Source organism: Drosophila teissieri, chromosome X, assembly GCF_016746235.2.
Source record: "Drosophila teissieri strain GT53w chromosome X, Prin_Dtei_1.1, whole genome shotgun sequence".
NCBI classification, from domain to species: Eukaryota; Metazoa; Arthropoda; class Insecta; order Diptera; family Drosophilidae; genus Drosophila; species Drosophila teissieri.
The window spans coordinates 13984238-14010393 of record NC_053034.1 but is presented as its reverse complement, the minus strand read 5'-3'; the positions used below and the strand labels follow the sequence as shown (position 1 = coordinate 14010393).

The window sequence follows — 26156 nt, the reverse complement described above, 5'->3', positions numbered from 1 at the left end:
ACTCACACACACACCCATACACCGAAAATAGCGTTCGCTGTGAAAAATGTTGCGTGCAAAGTAAACCCGGCGGGCAAAAGGGAATCAAGAAATGGGAATGGAACTGGAGATGGAGGTGGAGATGGCAATGGCGATGAAGCAGGAGCAGGAGCTGCAACCTCAGTCTCAGCGGTGTCTGAGTTACGGTTTGTTGGCTCCTTGTATAATAAGCCAAGGGATATGGCCACGAGGAGAAATGGGAGCTATTGTCTTACGGATGGCAGCTGCATTCGTGCCGAGATATATTTTCTGGATCACTCCCCAGGAAGTCTGGGAAAAAGGTTGAAAAATGCCATAAAATGTAGCTCGAATTATTTGCATTTAATAAGTGTATAATGTTAAGGCAGTAAAAGAAATATGCAACAGGACGTATACGTAATCTTGATCGCTTTTTATGGCTTTTCCTTGCCTTCGTGTTATCTTATTTCGTTTAACCTGTGGGAGAAATTGTCGAATGGCCTTGAAATTTAGGTGCAAATGAAAACAGGAGCTGATAGGTTAGACAACCCCAATGCAACCCCAACTCATGTGCTGCCCCCAAAATAGATGAACATACAATAGCCAATCCTATTACGTTCGGTTTCCAAGGATTGGGTCTGGAATTTAATTAACTCAAATGACACGGGACACATGGCCAAAATGAACCGGCTCCATTATTTGGCTTTTTTGCTCATTAGTTGATGACATTTTAAAGCGGGTCACAGACACTTTTTTCCTTTGAAGTGCATTTGAAAATCGTTTCGTTTTGTCTTGGTCCTGCCAAAAAAAAACAAAAAACTCCTGAAAATGTGTCTGTGTGCCCTTGCTGCCTTTGTCTTGTCGTTTCTTCTAATTTTATTTTGGGTTTATTATTATTTTTATTTTTATTTGTTTTTTGTTCTAGTTTCATGTTGTTGCTTTCGCACTTGAGCGACAAAACAAACGATGTCGACGCCGGCAAAATAATACAAATAAATTTTATTGTGGTCAAGTTATACACGCACACTCGCCCATTACTAACTCGCACAGTTGCAGATGTATAGATACAAGCGAGGATAAAGATGCACAGCGAGAAATAGGGAGTGGTGTGCATATCTATCTACAATATAATCATAATTACTTTGATTATAATGTTTCATTTCCCTGGGATCTTGTCTTTGTTTGACAATGGGTATGCAACTTGGTTTCTTTTTTACTTTGTGTGTGCTGCACATAGTTATTTCTGTCACTGTAAGGATATAGAGAGTGAAACAGAGGCGACCATCAAGCAAATGCCAGACGCATTGTGCACAGATTTATGCCGCCTGTCTCCCCGCCCAATTTTCCCACCGACTGTTGGCCATAAAAAATGAGTTGCCGTTGGTGGTGGTGGTGGTGGTGGTCGTCAGCTGCTCGACTCGACCTGCCCCAGTGGTTTTATTCCCCCCCTCGACTTTTCCCGCCCCCGCAGCACTTTAATGGCCATTGTTATGCCCGTTATGTTGATTATAAGCTTCTCCTCCCCTTCCCCTTGCCCGAGCCATGCCCAACCGACCACTCCGAACTTAAACAAGCTAACTGCATAGAAGCGTGTAAGCCTCTGACATTTTTGGGTCTAAACCGGAGCCCACACACCCCCCGACATCCCCCTTTTTGAAAATAGAAAAAACAACAAGGAAAATGAAAATAAAAAATTTACTAAATTTGAATTTTTCAACTGCGCCGAAAGGTGTAAAGCCTGATGAGGGTTAAGCGGTGTCCGACTCTGTGCGTGTGAGTGTGCGAGTGCACTGAGAGAAGTTGCTGATATAAATGCATATGCGAGTTACTAAGATATTTATGAACAAGTAGTATAGACATTGGCTAGGACCCTAACAATAATCTTTGTATTGCAATAGTTTCGAAATTGCAAATATCTAGTTTGCCCCAGCGTTTTCTGGCAGTGCATTCGAGTGTGCTGCGCCAGCGGAAATGTTTTTGCCTTGTCCGCTGACGGAGCACAAACCCAAAAGGGGCAAAGCTAATGGAATGGGTGGACTGGGTGGCCGGCCGGGCAGGGAGAAGATTAAAAAAGTGTATATAAACAACATTTCATTGCCGGCAACGTTCAGCCTGCCCCGCCACTAACCCCATAACCCACTGAAACACCCTTTGCCCCCATACCATACCATAACATACCATACCATGTTCTCCACCTTGCTCCACCTGACGTCCCACCTGGCCGCTTTATATTGAAATATTTCTGTGGCCATGCAAATTTAATTCGCCATATGAGGAAAACAAGCGAAAACCGAAACCGAAACTGAAGCCAAAGCCAAAGCCTCTTGGCCCCATGTGTGCTAATTGGCGGTGCCGCCAAAACCAGTGGTTCCAGGGGCGGTGGTTAAAGGGGGCGGGGTTTGGGTGGTGCACATGGTGCACATGGTGCAGTGGTGCGGTGGCGCAAAAAAGCGTCACACAAGCAAACGCAAATAAACACGGCCGAGTTAGTTAATTTTTTAACATGCCACTAAGCTGCAAAACTGTTCAGACGGCCGGCATGCACTGCAAAGAAATGTATACTGCCAATAATAATGAATTTAAAATGGTATTTTTATACCTGTAATAGTTGATCAGGCTTACCAAAAGTGAGAGATCTTAAACATTCAAATCCTTTATCTGTATTTTCGGCAAAACTTGAAGAGTTTCGTGATTTTCCTTCTAATGCCTTGATTTTTTGGCATTAAAGGCTGTCACACCTTTTGGGGGCTGGCATTTTTTTGCGAGGCGAACATTTTTGGGCTGGTTTGCTTACTCAAGGCGGCCACGCCCACATTGCCGTTGCCGCCCATCTGCGGTTGGCAAAAGGATGTCGGGGCAGAGGATGCCTAAGGCTGTGCGGTTGCTTCTGTTGTTTCTGTTGTTGTGTTGGCTCCTGTCATTCCCAGAATGAAACCGAAAAAGCCACAGGATGAGGAGCAGAGGAGTCCAGAGGAGGACCAGCAGTCCACAAGGGGCAGTGGCACACCGGAAGCGCTGCACTGCGTTCACTTCCGGCCGCCTGGCCATCTTTCTTACCATGCCATCCTAAGCAAACCCAAAGTCTAAGTCCCGCCAACTTGACTTCATTTAGGTGGAATACCCCCTTGCCACTGCGAAGCCCTGTTTTCAGTTCATTTAACATGCCATTTGTTGGGCCATATCAAAATGGATTTATTGTTGTAGTTACTGCATAAATTATGGCGCTTTTCACGCACTTTTCACCACGGCGACCGGCTAAAGGAGGCTGGATAACTGGAAAAGCCAGCCTATTTTCCCTGGTCTTTGTCTCAGTGGCCCAAGTAAAGTGGCTTCTGGATGGCGGAGTGGATTCGATGAGCCACTTAGGCTGGGAATGCAAATGGGGAATAGGAAATCTGCTTGCACACAGTGACCACTTGCAGAATAGAGAATATCCAGATGAGATTAGGATTGCTTCCGATATATTGGAGGTCTTTATTAAGTTTTCAAAAGAGTTATTTTCCTATAGCTCAAAGGCCATTTTTGCTTGAAATACATATCTTAGGCAAAACAGGTATGCCTTTATTAACCCAATTATGAAACAAACATTTGTCGATTTCGTAATACTTATTTACTGGGTTTTACTGGCTAACCAAACTCATGCAGTTGCATGGCTTGTTTTATAGAGGTACAGTGCCCCAGTTTGGCTGTTTCTTTATCTAAACCAGTTTGGCTATCCGGCCCTCCGTCGATCGAACTCGTCGTTCGTCGTCTCTAAAGTAAGGCCTTTTGTCAGCCATCTAGCCCTATCGCAAAATCATTGCCTGAAAATCCCCATTTTCCCCATTTTCGGGGTAAACAAAGCCCAGTTTTCGGTGCATGCTATTCGCTTCCGTTGAACGTTGAACTTTCCCCAGCTTTCGAAGGCAGAATGCAAATTGCTTTCGAGATAATTGCACTGACAGGGGGAGCAAGAAAAAAACCAAAACCAAAACAAAAAAAAAACAAAATTTAAGGCTTGCTGGTGGCTGGGATTTCACGGATTGAGTTCAGATTTGAGGCTAGTCACCTGCCAAGAGCTCAAATATTTTCTGGCCATTTGCTGTCAATATATAGTACATACATATGTATGTATAGTAAACTTCTCTACACTCTAAAATCAAAGAAATAAAATAAATGAAACCACTAAACGAAGGGTGGGCAGAGAAAATTTAAAACAGATTTCAAATCTATTTAAAAGTTATGGCCGCAACTATTTGCGTCCTGCAATGTTAAAGCTTTTGGGCAAAGGATGCCAGGTGTACTATACATATATACATATGTATATATATATGTATGTATATATAAATGCATATAAATGACCAGGGGCCAGAATGCAAAGTGCGACATGCAAAATTGTGCAAAACCTTTTTGGCCCAAAAATATCTTTCGATGGCCACTGAAAGTGGCGCTGTTGATGATGCCGGGTGACGTTGCCCAAACTTTTTGACACTTTAAAAACTTTGCCCACAGACACACACGCACACACACACATGTATGTATACACACACACACACACACTGAGGTACAAACACCAGCTCACACACATTAACACTGACACGCTCACACATATTTGGCAAGCCTGGTTTTGAAAGTTACGTTAAATGGTTTTAAAGGTTTCGGTTTTAGGGTTATGCCAGGGTTGCCAACTTGTGGCTGCCTGTAAAGTTGCCTGTGTCCTGATGATCCTGCCGAATCCCTTTACAGCTGTTGGTGTCTCTCTCTATTGAAATTCGACATTTTTCTACCTCCTGCATATGTGAATTAGTTTTCAGCTCTCACGTTTATTTCTTCCTGCTTTGCCCATTGTATTTGTTGAATTTTGGCAAATTTTGCTGCTCGTCCCCAGTGGGCTGCATTCGCATTTGTCAATAACAGCAACATTTTTCTATTAGCCCAACATTTGCGAGCCCCAAAATGTATTTATTTACACATCGTAATGAGAGTCTGCTGGCTGATGAATGACGTTTTGTTCTGCAAATGTTTAATGACAGGCGAGTCGTGTTTGTTTTCATAGTTATCCACACTTTTCAGCGAGGAATTCAGCACTTATTCATAGTTATTGTCGAAATTGCGTCCAATGATGATGAAATTGACAAAGCTTCTCAAATGCATGGAATATTTATGGTGCTGTGAAGATATTTATGCAATATAAATAGGAAAGCTGTCGTTCTGTTTATAGACTCTTTGAGACTTTTGAATGCCAAAGCTAAGTTGTGTACGACATAATTTTCGTACGACTGAATTATTTAGAACCTTTTAAGGAATTTATTGCTCTGCCTTTTGTTTGAATTATGCTTGTGCCAAAGACAGAACCCTTTATCCTTTATCTGCGGCTCACCTATAATAAAAACATGAGCTCCTTTTGCTCTTGCATATTTATAGGTTTACTTTTGCGGCACAGATCACAGAATTTACTCCTTTTAAATACGACTTCTTTGACTGGCTTACATTCCGTCTTTCTATTTCTTTTTTTTTTCCCCCATTTTGCCAGCTTATTCCAGTTTGCTCCTTTGGGTTTCTTTGATTAATGAATCTATTCCGGCTTGGGAAATGGCGAAAAGGAGTCTGTGAGTCCTGGAACTCCTGCGACTGCTCGGCTGCATTTTGCCTCAATTTGTCAGAGAAGACTGCGATTATGGGGTCTCAAAAGAGCGAACAAAAAAATGTAACGATGTGCACAAAGCGACAATTTGGTGTTTTTCTGGCCAGAACAGAACAGAACAGAACTCATTAAGGCTAGAGCTTACACTTGCCACTTTTTGTGTTTTTTGTGTTTTTTGTGTTCGACGCACTCCTTTTCATTTTCATTTCATTTTATTGCCCATTTCTGACGCCTGACGAAATTTTACACTTTTGACATTTTTCAGCATAATGAAAAGCAATAACATTTTTATAATATTCCGCCTTACACCCCCAGCCAGCAGTCCATGTTGTTTGAACATCATTCAAATATTTGCCTCAATGATTCGTTTCTTTATTCTTTGTGGTGTTTTATTTATGCTTTATGTTTTTTATTCGTGCTTTTTGCTCATTTTTCGAATGTACAATAAATAAATTGTGGGTTGAGTGAGAAATCTGCAAATGAATCGCTCTATTATGGTTGTGTCCGGTGATCGTGTGATGTCCTGTCCAATGTCCTGTCACACACACCCACCCACACACACACACGCACACGCATCCGCATTCGCATCCGCACGATGGGAGATGTGAGACTGAGGAACAACTACAAACGATGCCATTTTTTATCGACTGTCATTTATTTATTATTTATTTGATATGTTCAACTCGATTTTTTCACTCGCCGAACGATTTCGCCTTACAGCTTTATCCTGTCCCGTCACTCTCATTTTGTCATTTTACGTGTTTGTTTTTTGTTTTATTTTTTATTTCCTTTTTTGTGACTGGTTGTTTGAATTTATGCTCAATAATTTAATAGGACATCAGTTTTATGGCTTTGCTGTGGCATTAAATTGGAAGGGGTTCGTTCTCTTGGCCACAGCACCCATGCTCCATACATCATACTATATAACCTCGCTCTCGCTCCTTTCCAAATACCAAACATGCCCCCTACTTTTGCCGCATGGCCTACGCACTAGCATAAAATTTTATGACTGAGGCGATGCCAATTTGCGAAACGCAATCAAACAAATAAACAAAAAAATAAATAAGGCCGGCAAAAGGCGAATCCGAATGCGAATGCGAATGCCAAGTGGTTGCGGAAGTGTGAGAGAGATGTGACCCCAGCAAGTTGTAAATTTCCGTAATTTACTTGATTGCCCCGACAACCCTGGCCACCTGTCGTCGCCCCCATCATCGTTCTACTCGGAGCCTTCATCAGCCCCATCATCAGGGTCCTTGTGCTCCTGTTGGTCCTCTCAAACTCCCCGGCAGGCCGACAATGGCACATAATCAACGAAATCGCGCATATTAAAATTGCGAATGAACGCGCATTACGACTTCACACATCTCGAGGACAGCGAAAGGTTCACAGGATGATGAATCCTCAGATGTCCTCCGAAGTCGAAGGGTCTAGAAAATGTCAGCCAAAAAATTGCATTAATTTGTTGTCATATTTTAAATGGCCGTCTCTTATTTAATTTAACTGCTTTAAACTTGTACACAAGATCTTAAATAAAATTTCCCCATAAATACCATAATAATAATAATAAAAATCAATAAAAAGCCGTGATGATTTAGAGGGATTTTTGCAACGCGACAAATTTAAGAAATCAAAAAGAAAAAAAAAAGAAAGGCAATCCGCTTCAGCACGATTAGAGCCAGATAAAATCCCCCAAAAGGCGCTACCAACTCATATCGCTGGCAATAAACTCGGGTAATTGCAAATGCTATTTCTACAGCAAAACCACTCATATCGCGTATACGCCACCGTCGCCGGCTCTTTTGTCAGTGGATTGCTGTTGATATTTCGCCAGCCTCTAAGCTGGGGGAGCAGTGGGGCTTTGATTACAAACACATCAACATTTAACACAATTTGCATTTTCATAGGTTCTAAAAAGCAGCAAAACAAACAGAACACAAGCACACACACACACACACACATATACACATACACTCGGCGAATTGGCGATGGCAGTGAAATAAGAAATGAGCCGAAAGTGAAACAAAAACCCAACAAAATGTGGGACGAAACGGAACCGGAGCCAGAACCCGAGCGTTAAAGAGCTTTCAGTGGGCGGACGGGGGGAGAGGGGAAGGCGGAAACGGAAGCGGGCGCTTGCATTAGCGGAAGTTGTCTTACAAGCGACAGGCGGTATTTCTGGTCTTGCTCTTCTGGCTTCGGGGATATTACGAAAATAATTCACGAAATGAGAGAAGAGCCCGGGCAAACAAAATGTGGATAAAAAATGCTCATGAGCATTTCGCACTTCACCTCCTTGGAGACTCATGCGGTTGATTTGGCAGCGCCACGCCCACCTCCCCAGCCGCCCCCCGCATTGCTGCCTCCTCGGCTGTCATATTCATAACAACATTTAAACATGCGCGCAATTCGAAACCAACTTTTGGTCACAGCTCGTGATATGAATGAGGCATTTTGGGCTTTCTGTTAACAAATTGTACAAAAACAAATCAAAAACCTATTTTAAGAAAACATCTTAATCAATTAAAGTTGATTTGATTTTTGCCAGATGAAATATTATGTTTTAAATGTTAAATGGGCAATGAAATATAAAGTTTCCTACCAATTTAAATTATTTGGGTATATTTCCTTATCAAAAATAATACCTAGTTTGGATTAAAATGTAGAAAGTGTGCGCTATTTTATATGAATAGGTACCACCCATTCGATCACTTGTCACTTCAGAGTGTTTTGTCATGTTTTTTGAGTTAAAGTTTACTTTCCTTGGTGTTGCGCGACATTGTCTTTTGGCTCCCTTTGACACGTGCGTCTCGCTGGTGCTGCCACCCAACTTCATCCACCCCGTAGGATACCCTATATATGCCATTCCGCTGGCCTACTCTACCCCAGCGTAGCCCTCCTTTTGCCAGGACCCTTATTTATGATGTTCATTTGCAGAGCTTAGCATAACTGCCAGCGAGTGAGTGGGAAATGGAAAAGTGGAAAAGCGGCATGGAGCGCGGAGGAGCGCGGCTCATAACTCAGGACATGAGCTGGGAAATGGGTGGTTTTTCTAGGGGGTTGGGGGTGGGGGGAGGTGAATAGAGGGATGCCATCTATGTTTGGACCAGGTAGCGCTATAAAAAGAAGTTACAATGCCGAAGAACGGAGCGAAACGGAACGCTTGCTGGCCGTAAACAAAGGCGAATTGTCGTTGCCTGTCGCCGTTTTGTCATCGCCTTCTAAATTATGTCACGTAATTAAGCTGCATTAATGTGATAGTCCACAGACAGGCATTTACATATATACATATATATGTTTATATGTATATATGTATTTAGATGCAGGAGAATATATCTATCCATCTCTGTCAGCGAGTGCGGGCCTGAGTTAAATGCGTAAAGTATTTTTATGCCGAGGCATTTAATTAAAATATGCTCGTGGATCTCTAATAGCCTGGCAGCCTTGGCCCCAAATCATCATCATCATCGTCATCATCATCCGGCTCGACTGTCTCTCTGATCCTTGAATCCTTGACCGAATCCGTTGTTCATTCAATTCCAGTTGCCAGTTTTTAATTCGCTTTCACTTTTGCCCGCTCTTCGTGCACTGGAATAAAACTATGATTAAACTATGATTGAACTATGATTAAACTATGATTAGGGACTTGGCTGAAAATGATTCATATTAGTGATCTATATATAATTACAAAATATTGAGGGGAATTTTATATTGTAGTAGGCTCTAAATTACACATTTATTTATAGTGAGTTATAGTTTATTTCCTTTAAGTTCCATTTCACATAATTCTGCTTTTCTACTTCCAATAACTCAAATACCTCATGCTTAAATCCTAACAAAATGAAATAACAAAATATATAATATTAAAGAACTCATTTTTTTCTCTGCACCGGCAGTGCTTATCTCATTCCGTAATGTTTCCAATTCATTGCCTTTCCAAATTTTGATTCATAACAACAACAGCAGCAACGGCAGCAACAACACCAAACACAGGACTCTGAAAATTTTCATTAAATTTTTAACCAAAGCTGGCCATAAAAGGCAGCAAAGCAAAACAAACCACAAATTGCTAGCACCCGCCGGCAAATAGCGACTACTTCTACAAATTGTTCTACAAAATGGCCAATTAAACTGCCAATCGCCGCCAAACGCCGCGAGTATGAAAAATTCGAGCGAAATGTAGACGTTTTTCCCCCTCCCCCCCTCCACGCCAAACAAGAGCGACATTCGGCGACCAAGCGAAAGCCAAATTCCAATTCCAATTGCATTTAATGCACAGGCCACGCAGGGCAAACACTGCTGGCAAACAAACAAACTAGCGGGCTGCCAAACAGAAATAGAAACAAAGCGAGAAGCGAAAAGCAAAAAGCAACAAGGAGATGGAAAGCGGAAAATAGCAAATAAATAAACAAACAGTATGACAAGAGCCTAATGCAAAATTTAAAACAATCAAATGACGAAAATTGTCTCTCGGTTGTTATTGTTTAAGTTTCGGTTTCGGTTTCAGTTTCAGTTTTAGTTTCCCCCTCTCTTCTTGTTGTTGCAACTGCCAACTAAAGTGTCCACAAGTCACAAGCCTGTCAGCCACACACACACAAAGAGACACACACACCCACACACACACCCGCACACACACACATGCATAAACACTCGTTCTTGCCATTTGACATTGCGTATACGCCGCGTTGGCTGGTTAAATATAAAAATGGATTTCTAGCGAAAGTGAGTGGGAATCCTAAAAAGTCTGGCGCATAAGTAGACACTTGATTGTCAGGAAAGACAACCAACCCCATTTGTTTAATTTTTTAATTTTTGTGCGTGTTTTTTGGTCCGTGTATTTACCAGCTATTTATAGAGCGCTTTTCAACCCCTAAATGAGCGGCAATCGAGCCTGATTCCGGCTGGCTTTATTCCCATTAATTATGTGCTATTTTCGTTTAATATTCCGCTTTAAATAGTTACCATAACCCGGTGGGTTGTGCCGCAAACGAGGTCAATATCTATTGATTTTGCGTCTTGGATTCGTGTTGCCCAATAAGAAAGCAGTTGTGTTGTGAATTATTTATGAGCTCGCAATCCGGCACAACAATAGATACTTCATTACACACTTAATACCTGCCAGGCAGCCAAACTCATACTTATACTCATACTCAGACTGAGACTGAGCACAACTTTCAGACAAAGGACGAACTAATTTTTGCACCCTACTAACTACTGCATACTAACGGGGCGCGGAACGTAATCCAAACATGGAAGTTAGTTTTCAAATTTGTAATGGTGGGAAAACTCCACCCATTCGCATGGAAGACTCTGCTTTTGAGGTGTGTGTGTGAAAATTTCACTTGGCGCACAGCTGAGTCAACGCTGCGTGCGTGTGTGTGTGTGTGTGTGTCCACTTGGCACCAGGAAAAATAACCCTTAACCACCCACTTTCAGGCCATTGGATGGATGGTGGCATTGTATTTTGATTGTAGCCAGCGTTTGTTATTTCAGCCCTGCTCGCTCTATTCTTATTTGCCAGTTGCATATTTTATTAACTTTTCTTCTTGTGCAGCAGCGAAATAGAAGTATATATCTCTCTTTGCTGTGAGTTTTATTTAAATAAAAAATGTTTTAATTCCATTTTAATTTCCATATTTCTATTCGCCGCGCTAACAAAAATATTATCATTGTTGATTTGCTGGTTTCGCTTACTCCCCCCCTTTGCACGAAATGGAAAATATCTCTAAATTGCGGTGCGACTGAAAATTAAATGTTGTTTGGAATCTATTCCCCCCCTCAAAAACGAAAAAAAAAAAATGGAAAAAAACAGACGAAAACATAGCAAGCAAACATGGACCAAGGACCAAGGACCTTCAACCCACCTGAGCCAAGGGCAGAATTTTGTTATTTCTTTTTTTGTTTTTGGCTTTTTAGCAGGGGTGCTGGGGGGGGGGGGGGGGAGCTGGGCACAGGGTGCTATCCAAACAGGACGCCCTGCAGCTGTTTTTTTGTCAGACTCTAAATGATTTTTAATAGCGCAATTGAAAGAGTCGCCAAGTCGACTCAACTCAAGTCACTGCCCGCGGCTCAACTGCAGGTGAAGGAGGAGCATTGGGGATCGCAGGCTGGCAATGGCTGTTGGGGCCTGGGTCGATTTTTGGCCAGGGGGGCGACAGGGGGGCGTCTTCGCATACCCAGTACTCAGGCGAGAGGTGGGTGTGTTAGCTTGAAGAAGAAACAATGAAAATACCAAACGTTTTTGGTCAATTCTTACAAAACTGTGAATATATCTTAAAAACATTATTTTACAGTGCGAAAATCTAACGAAGAAATTGAAAACAGCTAATAAAATTCCTCAATAATGCCGAAAAATAAGCAAATTGTTTTGTAATCAAGATTTCTGTTTGTTAACACGTTTATTACTATTCGAATCTAACAAAATGCATATTGTAGGCACTTTTCAATGGAAGCACAGAGTACAGAGAATATTGGAAATTTGGACACAATTCCTAGTGGCTTAGAAAGTTTTGAGAAGTCAATCAATTGAGCAACTAAGCACCTTGGCAATTGCAAATTTCTGATCACCAACTCGAGATGCAGAAAGTCAGGTATCTTGAGGTCGAAACTCTGAGTGCCTTTGTGTTCACTTGTGTTCTGCCTGTCGTTCTTGTTGTTGTTGTTGTGCAGCAGCAGCAGCAGCACTTGCCCCGTGTTGTTTGCCCTTGAATATGAAATGGAAAACTCAATGGCGCAGGCAAACAAGCTGGCAAACAAACAGACGAACAGCAGTCCGCTGGGGGGCAACACTGGCAGGAGGAAAGGAGGTCGAGAAGAAAAAGGGAGGAGCAGGAGAAGCAGGAGGAGAAGCTGGAGGAACAGGACCAGGATGTGCCCAAGAAAGATGCGAAGGAGCAGCAGCAGACAGGACACACCTCAGGGTTGTCAGGTAGCCGTCGTTGTCGTCGCCAATTCAGTCGCTCTTGTTATGGTCGTTGTTGTCTCATTGTTTTAAGCCCTGAATGAACGACTCCTTCCAGGCGCTGTTATGATGTCCTGGTGCGCTGGCCCAGTCAAGCGGACGGGCAAGTAGCTGTCATGAGCTCGCAATGCTCGCGGGCCCAGGATATACATTACATCCCAATCCAATCCAATCCAAGCCGACGAGCAGTGTCGATAGCATGACATGGAAAACAAATAATCAAAGGCGACATCCCCACGCTTCTAGTTATCCTATAATAAATAATAAATTTATAGTAGATGTCAGCGATAGTCAGCGTTTAAAATTGAATTATTATTATTCATTTACTTGACTGATGCGAAAGAAACTTAGAGATAATATATTGGATTTTTAAATAAATATATATCGATTATGCGCAGAGTTCCACTTGAATTTGCGCCTTTTCGAAATTCTATGGGATTTAGTGAAAATCATCGACACATCGACTAAGCTACATTTTAGCACTTGTCTTATCAATTTACACTTTGTCCCCCCCCTCAAGCACTTAGTCATCGCTTTCCCCTCGATTGCACACCCTAATACACTCATATACACACACACCACTTTCCCTGCGCACTTTTCCGCGGGCACTTTTCCGCACTCTAATGAGCTTTGATGAGCGATAGGGTGTGTTGTGATTACGCAACTCCCTCTTTTCCCCAGCCCCAAGCCCCGGGCCCCCAAAGAGCCGGATGAATGATGAATTTCAATTGATTGTGCCTGCATTTGGGCAGAGCATCAAAATTAAATCTACGCAAACAGCGGAGATACGAGGAATAATAGGAAAAATGCGAAATTTGGCATTCGGGATTAAGACGCATGGCGACAATCAGTGGAATGGAAATATATATATTTATTTCTACCATGGCTAGACAAAAAAAAAAACATAAAAAGGGACCTCCACGGAAAGCAGCTGGTTTGATTGATTGATGGATGATTGGCAAGCTTGATTGATGCCCGCTGCTACCCGCTGCCGCTGCTGCTGCTGCCCAATTTGATTGACAAGTCGCGTGGGATTCATAGAATGGGCTCGGCTCCACGACGAAGTCCAAGTTGAATGGAATGGCGAAGCACTAGGAATCTAGAAGTCTAGACACATAAGCCAGCTGACTGAGCCCAAGGTGAATGAGTTGCACGATTGGGAAAGCGGGGGAAAGCGGGGAAAGCGGGGGAAAGCGGGGAAAGCGGGGAAAGCTGAGAAAGCAGGGTGGCAAATCGATTGTTTGAACACCGCTAAGTGCTGCGCTGCAAAAGGCCCACACATAAGTCGTTGGCTTTCTTGGCCAACACGACAGCAAATAGACTCGGCCAAAATGCCAAGCAAACAGTTAACAATCGTGAGACGCGAGACTCCAAAGTTAAGCGGGCAAAGTTAACCCAACAATGTGTCATCCGATATCTATTTTCAGCAAAAGGTTAACATCCTGGTTTAACCCATTGTCACATGATAATGAAGCCAAGTATGGCAGCGCAGTGGATACCTCCATACCTGAGAACACAATTTGATGTTCATATGCTCATATTATTATTATTAGATATTCATAAAATGTATAAAAGAATGTAGTCCAATTACAGCATTTTTTAAATGTTTTATTATTTTGGGGGGACATTCTTTATATATTATTTTAAAGCCTACAATAACATTAGTATATATATGTTATCAAAGATTTATTTGGCTATGTAGCGCTTGGTTATGGCAATTGTGAGCCACAAAAACCTAATAAAAAGTGGTTCGCTTGTTAGGCGGCCTCTTCAGAAATGGAAAACTCTTGAAAATCCGGCAAATAATCGTATTATGCGACAGACACACTCGTAGCTAAACTGGTTGTGCCGTCGGTTTGTTTGCGGCAAGGACAAAACACAATCTTGCATCAAAATAAAAATAAAAATAAAAAGAAGCTGGCGCACAAAAGAATAAAAATAAAAGTGAAATAAAAAGCAGTAAGCCGACTAATAAATACCTTTTACTCGACTGAAGGGAGTCCGATGATTATTGGTGTTTTGCTAGAAGTTAAACAAGAAAATATGTTATAAATTTCAGTGATGCTGATCAAGAATATATGTACTTTATAGGGTACATTCTACATAGTAGAGAGTAGCGGTTTTGAAAGAGTAGGAAAAATAAACAATAAAAGCGGAAAAAGGCAGCTGGGCAAACAATAATGGAAAACGATGCCCCAAACGCGAAGGAAAATCGCTAAGGGCCTGTGGCAATGACCACATGCAGGCCCTTCTCTCAGCCGCTTTCCCCTTTTTTCCCCTTTTTTTGCCCTTTCTCCCATTACTTTTTCTGTGGGCCTTTCGCCGGCACTTTCTCCCCCGCGCTTAATGGCCAGCAAAGTGTTAAAAAAATGCTTTAAAACGAATGAGAGCAAAGAGCGCTGCAAGGAAAAGACCACACTAACAAAGCCAATCTCGTCTTGGGAATGTTTTGGGCCGAAAGCAAAACCGATGACAACTCGTTAAGGACATTCCGCTGCAGTAGTCCTATTAGTATGTGTGTGTGTGTGTGTGTGTGTGCTCCTTTGGTTCGTTTCTTTGTCTGAAATTCAACTTCAACGTGGTGCACAGGCATTAGTGATCAGTAATGTTTCCTCCTAAGATAGACAAAAGATCTAGGCGATCGTCTGTGGGCTGCCGGACTTGGTCAACTTATTTAACTTGGCGGCTTCTATGCGTCGCAATCCGCGTTTCCCCAAACTTTCCTCAGTATTAGTGCGTACTCGCAGATTGGAACACTTGTTAAGTCATACGCTCGATTCGCTCGTAACAAGCCACAGAAAGCGAAAAAAGAAAAAAAAAACAAACGAAAAGATGAAAAACAGGGGAAGCCCACTCAGCCACCCAATCTCCTTATGGGTTCTCAGGTTCTCAGGACCTCGTCCTTTGCCTCGCCCCATTGCGTTTCAAGTGTTAATTTGAGATCCCATGGCATAACCAGCACACACACACACACAAACACTCGCATCCTTGGAGGTGCGATATGTGCCTCCATTGTATGGATTGTAAGGATGGAAAACGGAGGCGGAGGTGGAGGCGGAGAAGAAAGCCATTCAAAGAAAGGAAACGAAGAAGTTGAGTCTACTAGAGCCCAGAGTTGATTCCTTTGGCTCAAATGCTGTCAACGCTTCGCTTGCCAGGACACACACACACACACACACTACTTCCCGCATCCTTTTTGTTCCGACGGCTTCTTCTTCGAGTGCTCCATCCACCATTCCATACCATACCATGCCATGCCACCGTCCTCATCTCGAGTGTCTATCTTATTCTGTGAAGTTGAAGTAGTTTAAAAGCTTCAAATTTTCATCGACATGATTTGACCACGTCAGAATGGGATGGAATGGGATGTTTTCGAAGGCCCTGTTGTCCTTTCAGACAGACAGCAAAATGGAGGGTATGGAGAGCTGGTATGAGCTGTTGCCCGTAATTAGGTAATATAATGTATTGATGTTATTGTGATGACCAATTGGCACAAGTGCGGTGCATGGCTTGCCAAGTGTGAGACCCGATTGTTGTTGCTCCTGATGGCTAAGGGCATTGTGCTGAAGTTTACTTACTGTAGTGTAGTGTAGTGTAGTCCTGCCCCTGATATGTAATCGATATTGTGTTGTGCTTTGATTAAATAGCGCTTGGTCTACTGATATCACATAATTGGGAATGTGTTTTGCTGCGCAAGACATCAGACTTCATTAAATTATGTTTTCAAATTAAAGGGTGTTTTGAAGATGTCTTATATGTACCATGCAGTAGCCTAATGGATTCCTTTGCAATTGTATTCCAGTTGTATATTTGATTTTCAGTTCATATTTTGGGTTTGGCGAATTGAATGCACACTTAACGCATATTTAAATGGAATGCCAAGCCCCCCATTGTGTGAAAATGTATTGGCTTAAATGACAGACCCCAAGCCCAGTAATGAGCCCTTGCGTCAAATCTCGTCGGGCTTTTCTCGTCAGAGTCGATGATTTTCAAGGTTGATCCGTGAGTTTTTCAATGACATTGCAGTACCTGAAAATCAGCACCTGGCCAAGGCTCTCCGCTTTAAGCTGTCGACAGGCGTATTGTCGCAGTTTCATGACAAACGTTTGTCAACATTCTTTAAATTGAATTTCAATGGATTTTCCTTTCGCTTGTCAACGCACGCAAACAATGGCACACACATACATTTTCTGGGAGGCGTGGTGAGTGTGCGTGTGTGTGTGGGTGCTGAAAAGGTCACGGGTTACAAGGGTTAGGCAGCTGCCACCCGCAAATACGTCTGCTCCTGCTCCTGCTCCTGCCCCCGATCCCACTCCATCGCCACCTCATCCTGCCCATTCCTTGGCTGACATCCGAGCCGGCAAACAAAAAGATCTCACGCAACGCGGCCCCTTTTTCATCTGGAACTCACCTGGTGTTTCAGTGCACTTGGAAAAAAGGAAAATTTAAAAAAAAATAAAAAAAAATATTTCTTCTTCATGAAATAGAAATATATATGTACATTCGTACTTCTATACTTCTTTGTAATTAAAAAACTATAAGAATTGTAGTATATTTGCATTTAATTAAATATATAAAAATGTTAATGGAAAACATGAAATGCAGAATGTAGCATAAAATTAAAGACTTTATGACTTCAAAGCTTAGTTCTTTATTACATTTATTTTAGCTTTAGCAACAGTACATATTTCCTCCCATACTGCACAGCATTTTCGCTGAGTGTGTCCGCATAATTCGACGTTTGACTTTGTTTCGGTCAGTGGTCGGGAGTGGATCTTGTTTTTGTTGCTCGCGCTGCTGGCCCGCGATATTGTTTTGTATAACGGAATACACTTTGAAGTGCATTAGCGCGTAATTGATTGAATTGAAGTTCCAGTTTCAGCGGCTAACACACACACACACACATGCAAACACATGCACACACACACAAACACACACACACATAGTCACGGTACGGCCATTTTCGTTTATGGCACTCTTTGTATGTGCGTCGCATAGTAAAACAGCTTGGTTGGCGACCAAAAAGCGAAACAGGCATGGAATTTAAATTATGTGAGCCAGCTGGAGGGAAAAACAAGTAGGGGATTAAAGGAGTTGGCTAACATCGGCAACAAAGCGTTAACATTAAACGCCATTTGATGTTTTCGTATTCCTTTTTTTTTTGGCGAAAATGTCAAAGGATATTGTGTAGAAATGTTGGTGAGTGGACATACATACTTGCCATGCCCCCTTGATTTATGTGATTTCTCGGCGCAATTCAATCATCTTGTGTCATGCGAAAGTTTAATAAAATTAATTTAAAATTATTTCAAGAGCCAGCCGGAAATTCAAGTGAAAAGAATATTGAAAACCTTAGTTTAAATTTTAATTGAATCAAAAATGCAGCTATACAGCGCTTTTTTGCTAGAAAATGCTTTCAAAGAAACTCCAAGGCCATTGAAAATGTATGCATTTCACAGGTGGAAAAAATGAAAGGTTGAAAATCTATTTTCAAACCACTGGACCGCTTTAAACATTTGCTTTTTGATTGCATAAGTTCAATAAACTAATTCCAAACTTGAATCAGCTTTTCTTTTCAAATGTAACTGAAATAAGAACAATTTTAGTTTACATTTCCAATTACTCAAAAAAAATTCCCAGATAAAAGCACTTGGCTGCAATTTAGGCCTTTGTAAACAAACCAACTTTGGCCAACTTTCTTTTCTCGAGTCTTTTCCCCTTTTATTTGCTAGAAATGCCAGAAAATCGCCACAAATTTTGCCACATATCTAGGCACACGCTCACATGGATAGCTTAAGTAATTAAATTGTGGGGTTAATTGATCCAGCATCTCGTATTCTACATTCGTATATTTTTTTATCCATCGAATTTGTAGAGCCAAAAGCAAAAGTCAGCTGTCAAGCATAAATACATAGTTCAAAATACGAAAATAAAAAATTGAAATACGAAAAAAAAAAAATGCAAAGAAAAAGAGGCGAGATGAGCGGCAACAGTTTTCACAGAAAATAAATAAATAAAGCAACTTCATAACAATTTCCACTCGGCCTGAGATTGAAAATCGATCGATGCGGTTGATTGAGTGGTCGAAGGAGTGAGGAGTGAGCTGCTGGTGTTTCTCCTGTCTGTCATCAAATCTGAATATTTTACCAGTTCATCATTTCCACTTTTGTGGGTAAAAAATGTGGGAGGCAAACACAAACACACACATACACATACACTCACACATACACACATGCACACAAAGGCTGGGCAAAACCTAAATATAAATAATTAAGGTAATTCCTTTGCCGGCGATGTGCGAGTTTGTCTATGGACGAAAGACTCTTAAAATGTCATCAGAAAGGTGAAATCAGCAGACACTTGCAAGCATATCCAGTGTCGCAATGGAAAAACCCAAGTAAACTCAATTAAAAACCCATTGATAGCGAGAAGGAGCAGCAAATGCCTGCATTTATATAGTACGTAAAATATTATGTGAGTACATATATAAGATGGCAACCCATTGAGGGCGGTAACCGACCAACCGAACATATGCTCGATGGTATTATTTATAACTGAGCAGATTGACGAAGCGAAGCATCCACCATATGGTGGCCCTGAAGTCCTTGAATCCTTGAGAGTAGAGGGGGCCAGACGGGAGACGGGAGAGCTACTGTGGCAGGATTTGCGAATGCAAAGTTGATAATAATTAGATTGATTACAATGGGATAGGTTCGGAAAGGGATTGGGATAGGAATGGGGATAGAGATGGGGATGGGGATGGGAATATAGATGGTGTGGCATGAAATGGTCTATCTATCTATGCATCTGCTGGGCAGCAAAGAGGATTATTCGGTGTACACTCGCGCCAACTGAAGAAGGAACCAACTAAGCTGCACTTGGGATTATGCCCAGATGCACAATATTTACTTTAGCTTAAATTGCAGACATGGCAAAAAGTTCAGTTCCCCTTTCGCAAAGTTTGGTGTCGGATATTGTGTTAATAATTTATATGCAACTTTTGTTGTTGCAACTATTTTGTTTAAGTGCAGGGTGGGCAACAAATTTATCCCTAAGCCAGATTAGATAGTGGGTTGCTTAATTGAAGCAAAGCAAATTGCCTTCCCAGGAATGTAAGTTAACAATTAGATTATTAAAATTGGCTTACAAGTATAAATAAAATATGAGTAAAATGGGCACCATTTACAGCACACCACTTGATCACTTTTAATACAAGAAATTATGAGAAAACCCTTTGTAAAAAATACCCAGTTTTTTTAACCATAATAATGATCCAAATATGGAATGCCATACCTCGTTGAGCTCGTAATTAAATTCCCAATCGAACTGTGTTCAAAAATGGAGATCCTACTTTTTGGCCAATGTTAGGGATGACATTTTGAGATATGTTTCAACTTAGCCTTTCAAAATTCGAGTGATTTTGCAATTTGTACAACTTTGTAAGAATTTAAAGTAGAAAATGGTTTTAGCGCCTTAAAGTGTTCCCAAAGTTCTGGGCTCTACGTCCTTTAATGTGCATTGGAAGCAGGATAACCAGCACCACCTCTCCTCCTGATCGCCCGACCCGAATGACCTCCGGCTGAAATGCAATGGCAATCGAGGGGCGCGATGACATCGGAGGATGTCAGGGATTCAGATGCAGGCGTCGTGGCAAGTGATGCGTGTGGTAAATGCTGCAGGACACCCCTGCACCCTTGCACATCCTGCATGCATCCTGGCCGTGTCCTGGTCGTCCTGCTCGTCCTGCTCGTCCTGGCCACTTTTCCAGCACTGTTCGTTCGTTTATTTTTTTTTGTGCAACGGCATCGGGCCTCAGACGGGCACGCCATCGCTCGTTACAAATCATTTTAATGCGGTTACATGCCGCCACTGAAAATGCCTCACCTCCGCAATCCAGCGACCATCCTTGGTCCTTTGCTGGCAGGACCTCTGTAGCCACCGCACACCGCCCACAACCGCATCATGTAAATAAAAATTATGAAAAGTTGTCGCGGCAGCGCGTGGCAAAATTCCACATAAGTATGCATTTAAAAATAATTTATGGCAAACGAGAAGGAATGAATCAGCGTACTATGGCGATGCTGGGCGGCTGGCGGTTGGATCGACGGAGTTTCCTTTAAATGGACACAGTCGGCAGGACAAAGTGCGCTTAATGAGGCTCAACGCAACAACATGCCGCAATATGCTGGGCGAAAAGGACGTGACGTTAAAACACTCGCACACCAACACAAACACACACAAACACACACACAAACACAAAGACAAGCACACACAATGCAGAAGGCAGGAGCAAAACAGCAGAAGCAGCAGCCTTAGCATTTTCCAGCTGGTGTCCGCTTATTTTTCCCTTCATAATTCCAGTGAAGAATTTTCCCACCAACAGCACTTAAAGCCCAAAGCAGCAGCCTGTCAACCGGTGTGTGCGAAACGCCATGGGCTTTCTGGGTTTCTGCGGTCCATCAGGATCAACGTTTTGGGATTAATTAATGATGCCGAACGTCCTGCAGTCCTGCTGTCCGCCATCCGCTATCCGCTGTCCTTTTGTCCTTTTGTCCGTTGTCCGCTCAAGCTGGTCCGTATGAAAAATGCGCATAAAATATGAGCGTTAAATATTTATAAAATCCCACTACACATGCGTGTCCAGCAACGTTAACTGTCATTGCAGTTTTGCGGCTTTTTAAAAATATGACCACCGCCGCTCTTTAAGCGGCTCTCCTGTTTCCAGTAAAGTAGGTGAATGTGGGGGGATATCCTTCCCACTGAACACTGAATATGGCATACGGAACACTGAGTACCGAGTACCGAGTACCGAGCACGGAGCACGGAGTCCTGTTTGTCCTGGCAACGTCCGTGGCCTAGAGCCGCCAGCGTAGAAATTACATTACATTTTACAAGCGACAAGGGGCGTTGTGCCCGGGACACCGAGGCCATCCAGGCCACCCAGGCCAATAACAAACAACTGGGGGCGTTCAGTTTCGCTTCAGCCAGCTCACCGCCGCCGCCTGGCAGCATAAAAATTTAAAATATTAACATAAATTTTTACAATGAGGCAACAATTTGCAGCAGGAGGACTCCCAAGTGCTGGACAGTGGCGGTGGACAGTGGGCGTGGCTGTTGGATGGCCTGGTGTTAAATATTTTATAATAAGCACAATAAACCAAAGGCAAAAACAAGCTCGAAATTTATTCACCAAGCCAAGGATATACTGTGTGTGTGTGTGTGCGGTTCTGGATACATCAGACTGCCTGATAATGGTTCAATTATTTTTCCGCCCTATTTAACTGCAAGTAAAACGGGCAGCCCCGTCTCCTCCTCCTTCCTGCTTCCCGCTTCCCGCTGCCTTCTTCTCCACCTCCTCGGACAAGCGATTTTCCACAATGGGCAGCCAACCTCAACGCTCCCGGATATGTTGGACAATTTTCCGGCCATAGACGAAAGGGAACCGACGTGCTGCACACTCACAATCACACCACCACACACACACAGACATTTGCCACCTCCAATTCTCGGGCCCTCGGAACCGCAAAAATTTGTCACACGTCATATATGCCCGGCCACGCCCCCTGCTTTCACGGGACAACGCCCCAGCGCCCACAATTGCCGGCGATGTGGAACAAAGCGCTTTATATGCGCCATTGTCAGCCCGTTAAATGCGACTGCTGAATTGGTTTGCCACTGCTCGTTCAAAGGACATTCCATCCCTGTAAAGAGGACTTAGGTGAACCCGGAGGAAGTCCATCATAACTGACCTTTCAAACAAAAATCACCTGGATATATGTGTGCAATGGGTGTGGAAAAACAGCGATGGTGGGTCATTTCAATTTATCAAAGGTTTGAATTAGTTAAATCCAAACACACGTAATGAAATGTTCACTCCATAGTTCTATAAATTAAACATCGATGCTACGAATATCGATAGTGCAATTCGCTTGACAACCCGAACTAATTACAAAATTATTAATGATGTTGATGGGCAATCGAAGGCTTCCCGGACACACTCACTCCCCCCACCAAATGATTTTGAAATGCCTAGGCATTTAACATTAATTAACATTAATATAGCCATCCTGTCACGCTGTGTGGGCAGTGCCACTCGAGTCCTGGCAACTGGAACTGGGGAACTGGGGAGCTGGGAAGCTGGGGAGCTGTGGATCCGGGGCCCGAAGCTCGAGGCCTTCGAGACCTCCACCTCCTCCTTGATAACTCAGTTAAACAGCTTATGGGCCAATTTAAGGGCCGCAAAGTGTTGAAACGCAAGGACTCCGCAGGACTCCAGTGTCCACTGCCCCCGCAGGATTCGCTGTCGTTTCCTGTGTGCACTTTTGAAATTCTTTGCGGATACAGAAATTTAATTTCCTTTGTAGCATTTTTATTGCTATTTATTATTATGATTATTATGTAGCACTATAGACATTTTGTCGGCCCCGTGTTTGCCGGACTCGATTCGACTCGACTCGACTCGACTCGACTCCTACTCGACTTTTACTCGACCAGGACCAGGACCAGGCCGTTATGATGGTCATAAATTTGTTTGCTCGCCCAGCTCATTGTGCTCCGATGGTGGATGTCGATGGCGATGGTCGGATTCGATGGCGATGGTGGACGTGGATGTGGATGTGGATAGTTGATGGCGATGGCGATGGCGATGGCGAGAAGGGTTCGATATGCAAACAACAATATTTGCGCAAATTGTTTGGATCCCCGCTTGGGGGGCTGTAAAATTGATGCCCACTGTTGCTTCGCCTGATTATGCTGGCCATTGTGTGTCCAACTGCTTGTAAAACTATAAAGTTGCATGATTTATCTCAATACGACACTGGAGCCATGAAGAGAATGCTGAGCCCTGTGGAAGCAGCAGTGGTTTCACTACCAAAAAATGTTGACAAACTTAAAATCCTACATTTCGATACATTTTCTGTAATATTAATGCCCGAAATTCATGGGCAAACATGTGGCACAATTGCACTTTCAGCGCTTGAAACTAATTGGATCCATATTATGATTTAATTCCCTAGTAATTTTCATTAATTAATAATCTGCGGATTTATTTACCAGTTAGTTTACTATCGTACAAATTGTATAATATTTTTTGTTATGCTGGCTGGCAATGTTAAATAACTAATAATTAACGTAAAGCTAAACAAACATTGAATTTTCGCAGTGCAAAGGAGTGTGCGTGCTTTTGGGAATTTCCCGAATTATTTAAGGGATTTTTCGAGTGTGTTTTCTTGCCGGCGGCTGCCAAGTTGGGTGATTGCGTGATTGCAAATCTTTTTGCTAGCTAAAACCCCTTTCACTCATCTCGGCAAAATCGCCCGCAGGCACTCTAAATGAAACCACAAAATATGAAATTCGCATATGAATATTCCTGGACGGACATTTTTGGGATCTCGCAGCTTGAGCGCCGGTTCATAATAATTCCCATTCTAATTTTTGTATTCTGCCTTCTTTTTCAGGACGCCCAAGGACGGGTCCAAACCCAAAAATCGAGCATACGGAAAAACGTTGAAACGGAAAAACGTTGAAACGTTAAAACGTAAAAACCACAAGAGCTCTGCAGTCGGGTAAGTTTCAGACCATCCGGGGAGCGGCCGTTTGGCTCGATAATGAAGTTGAATGTGTTGACAAGTTTATTTGCTTAATTTTGGCTCGGCACGCCATTTTTGAGATTCCTTTTGGCGGCATCAGCGGCGATGTCGGTGGCGTCGGTGGCTCTTGGGGCCCGTTTCCCGAAAGAGGCCGCCGGGAGCGGCCGAGTTCCCAGTTACCCGAGTTACCAGAGTTCCCAGTTACCAGAGTTTCCAGTTCCCAGTTCCCAAGTCCCAGGTTCTCAGCTCCCCGGGGTGGCGGCATAATACACACTCGACGCGGGGCGTGGCCGGCTGACAGGCGCCCTCCATCACAATGATGATGAGTCGTTGTTAAATACGAAACGAGGTTATGTACACTTTGGTCTTTGGTCGCGGGCGTCGTTGGAAAACAAGTTCAATGCGAATCGCGAGGTAGAGTTAACCAACCGAAGGCCTTTAGCGGCAGGTGGGCTTGGTCCTTGAACTCACTCATTTCACTCACACACATGTGCTTAACGTGTAGACGCTTTTCAAATGCATGTATAGTTAGATATAGTTTTTGTTTCGATCTAGTTTTGTGCCAAGACAAATTTATTGGTGGAGAAATCAAAATGCGAGCAGAGACGCCACTGCTACTACTTTCTGCATTCCTGGAACCGCCACACCCACTCGCCATCCCCCTGCTCAGAATCTGAAATCCAGCAACTCATCGCGCCACCTACATCTCAGCCCTTCAGCCCTTCAGCGGCCCCTGTCGTTGGCTTTGTGCGGCCAATTAGAGCGTTTTGACGCCGCCTCGGGTCACTTTGCGTGCCATTTGCTTATTTTGCTTTATGCATTTCATTTCCCAAATTGCGGTCATAATTTTGTAGCTCACGGCCTGCCCTTTGTGGTGAATGGGTCTGCTTGATTCGCTCTTCGCGTTTGTCAATTCAAAATTACAAATTGAAGTTTTCACATTTGCAATGCTACTTAAGCTTTGAATAAATCTGAATTACTAATTATTACTGTCAGCTGTTAAATATTACTGTTATTGAAAATATTTATTTATATAAAGAAGTAAAACAATTTATATATAGAGCATTCATTAGGCTGCTAGCTCTGCGTATTTGTGTTCGGCCCTTTTTCTCCGTTTGTTTGTGAAAGTAATAAAATAATTATTAATTATGAACTGGCATAAGCACACATTTACGTACATGAAGGCTCTATTTGCGGCGTGTGTAAATATTTAATTTCACCATTCTGAGAACTAACCTGGCAATGGCCACCGAACTCGTTCGCTTATCGATTGAAAGAAAAAGCCCGCTTACAAGGCATTGAGAGCAGTGCGTATGAGCATCACGTATACGCCCCGATGTACCACACTTTTTCCGCTGACAAAACGAGCGGTTAAGGGAAAGCCGAAAGGCCAATTACTTATGCCAGTGGCAAAGGAATCCAGGGGCGCATTAAGTACACAATGCACTTGCTGCTGCTGCACTACTGTACTTCTATACTTCTGCTCCTGTCACACAAGCTGGCAGGATCATCTGAGGTCCTGGCGAGGGCGGACGTAACTGGCAACTGGCAACTGGCAGCTGCATATATTAGCCAAGTTTCGTCCTTGCTCCAGGAGCCATGCTCACGTTTTCCCGCGCAGTTCGTTACACTTTTTCCCTGGCATGTACGTACACTTTTTCCGAGCAGCTAGAAACTAGGAATCCGACTCCGAATCCAAATCAGAATCAGAAACAGCCTGGGCACGACGACCGTGCATGGCAGAGGGCTCCATTTCCATTTCCATTTGCAGTGTGGCCTAGTGGCAGGCACACCCACATCGCCACGCCTCAAAGTTCGCTCAACGGAAACGGAAATAATTTGTCATTTTATTTCTATTTTATGATTATTTATTTTATTCTGGCTCTGGCCATGCCACAAGGATATTTGTGCCACCGAAGGGGAGACAGCGACTTACACACTTGCTCACACATACATTAGCATTAGTTTTTGGCCACGCTAACGGACTTCC

At 42.9% G+C, this 26156-nt stretch overlaps 1 protein-coding gene across 1 annotated transcript in view; it reads left to right on the top strand.

Annotated features, from left to right (window-relative positions):
• The first annotated feature begins 274 nt into the window (after positions 1 to 274).
• Positions 275 to 26156, top strand: part of LOC122624097 (zwei Ig domain protein zig-8) — a 127171-nt gene continuing 101289 nt past the window's right edge. Inside the window, exons 1-2 of the mRNA XM_043803536.1 lie at positions 275 to 320; positions 24035 to 24142. The gene's annotated coding sequence lies outside the window, so the exon portion shown is untranslated. The remainder of the gene's footprint in view (positions 321 to 24034; positions 24143 to 26156) is intronic.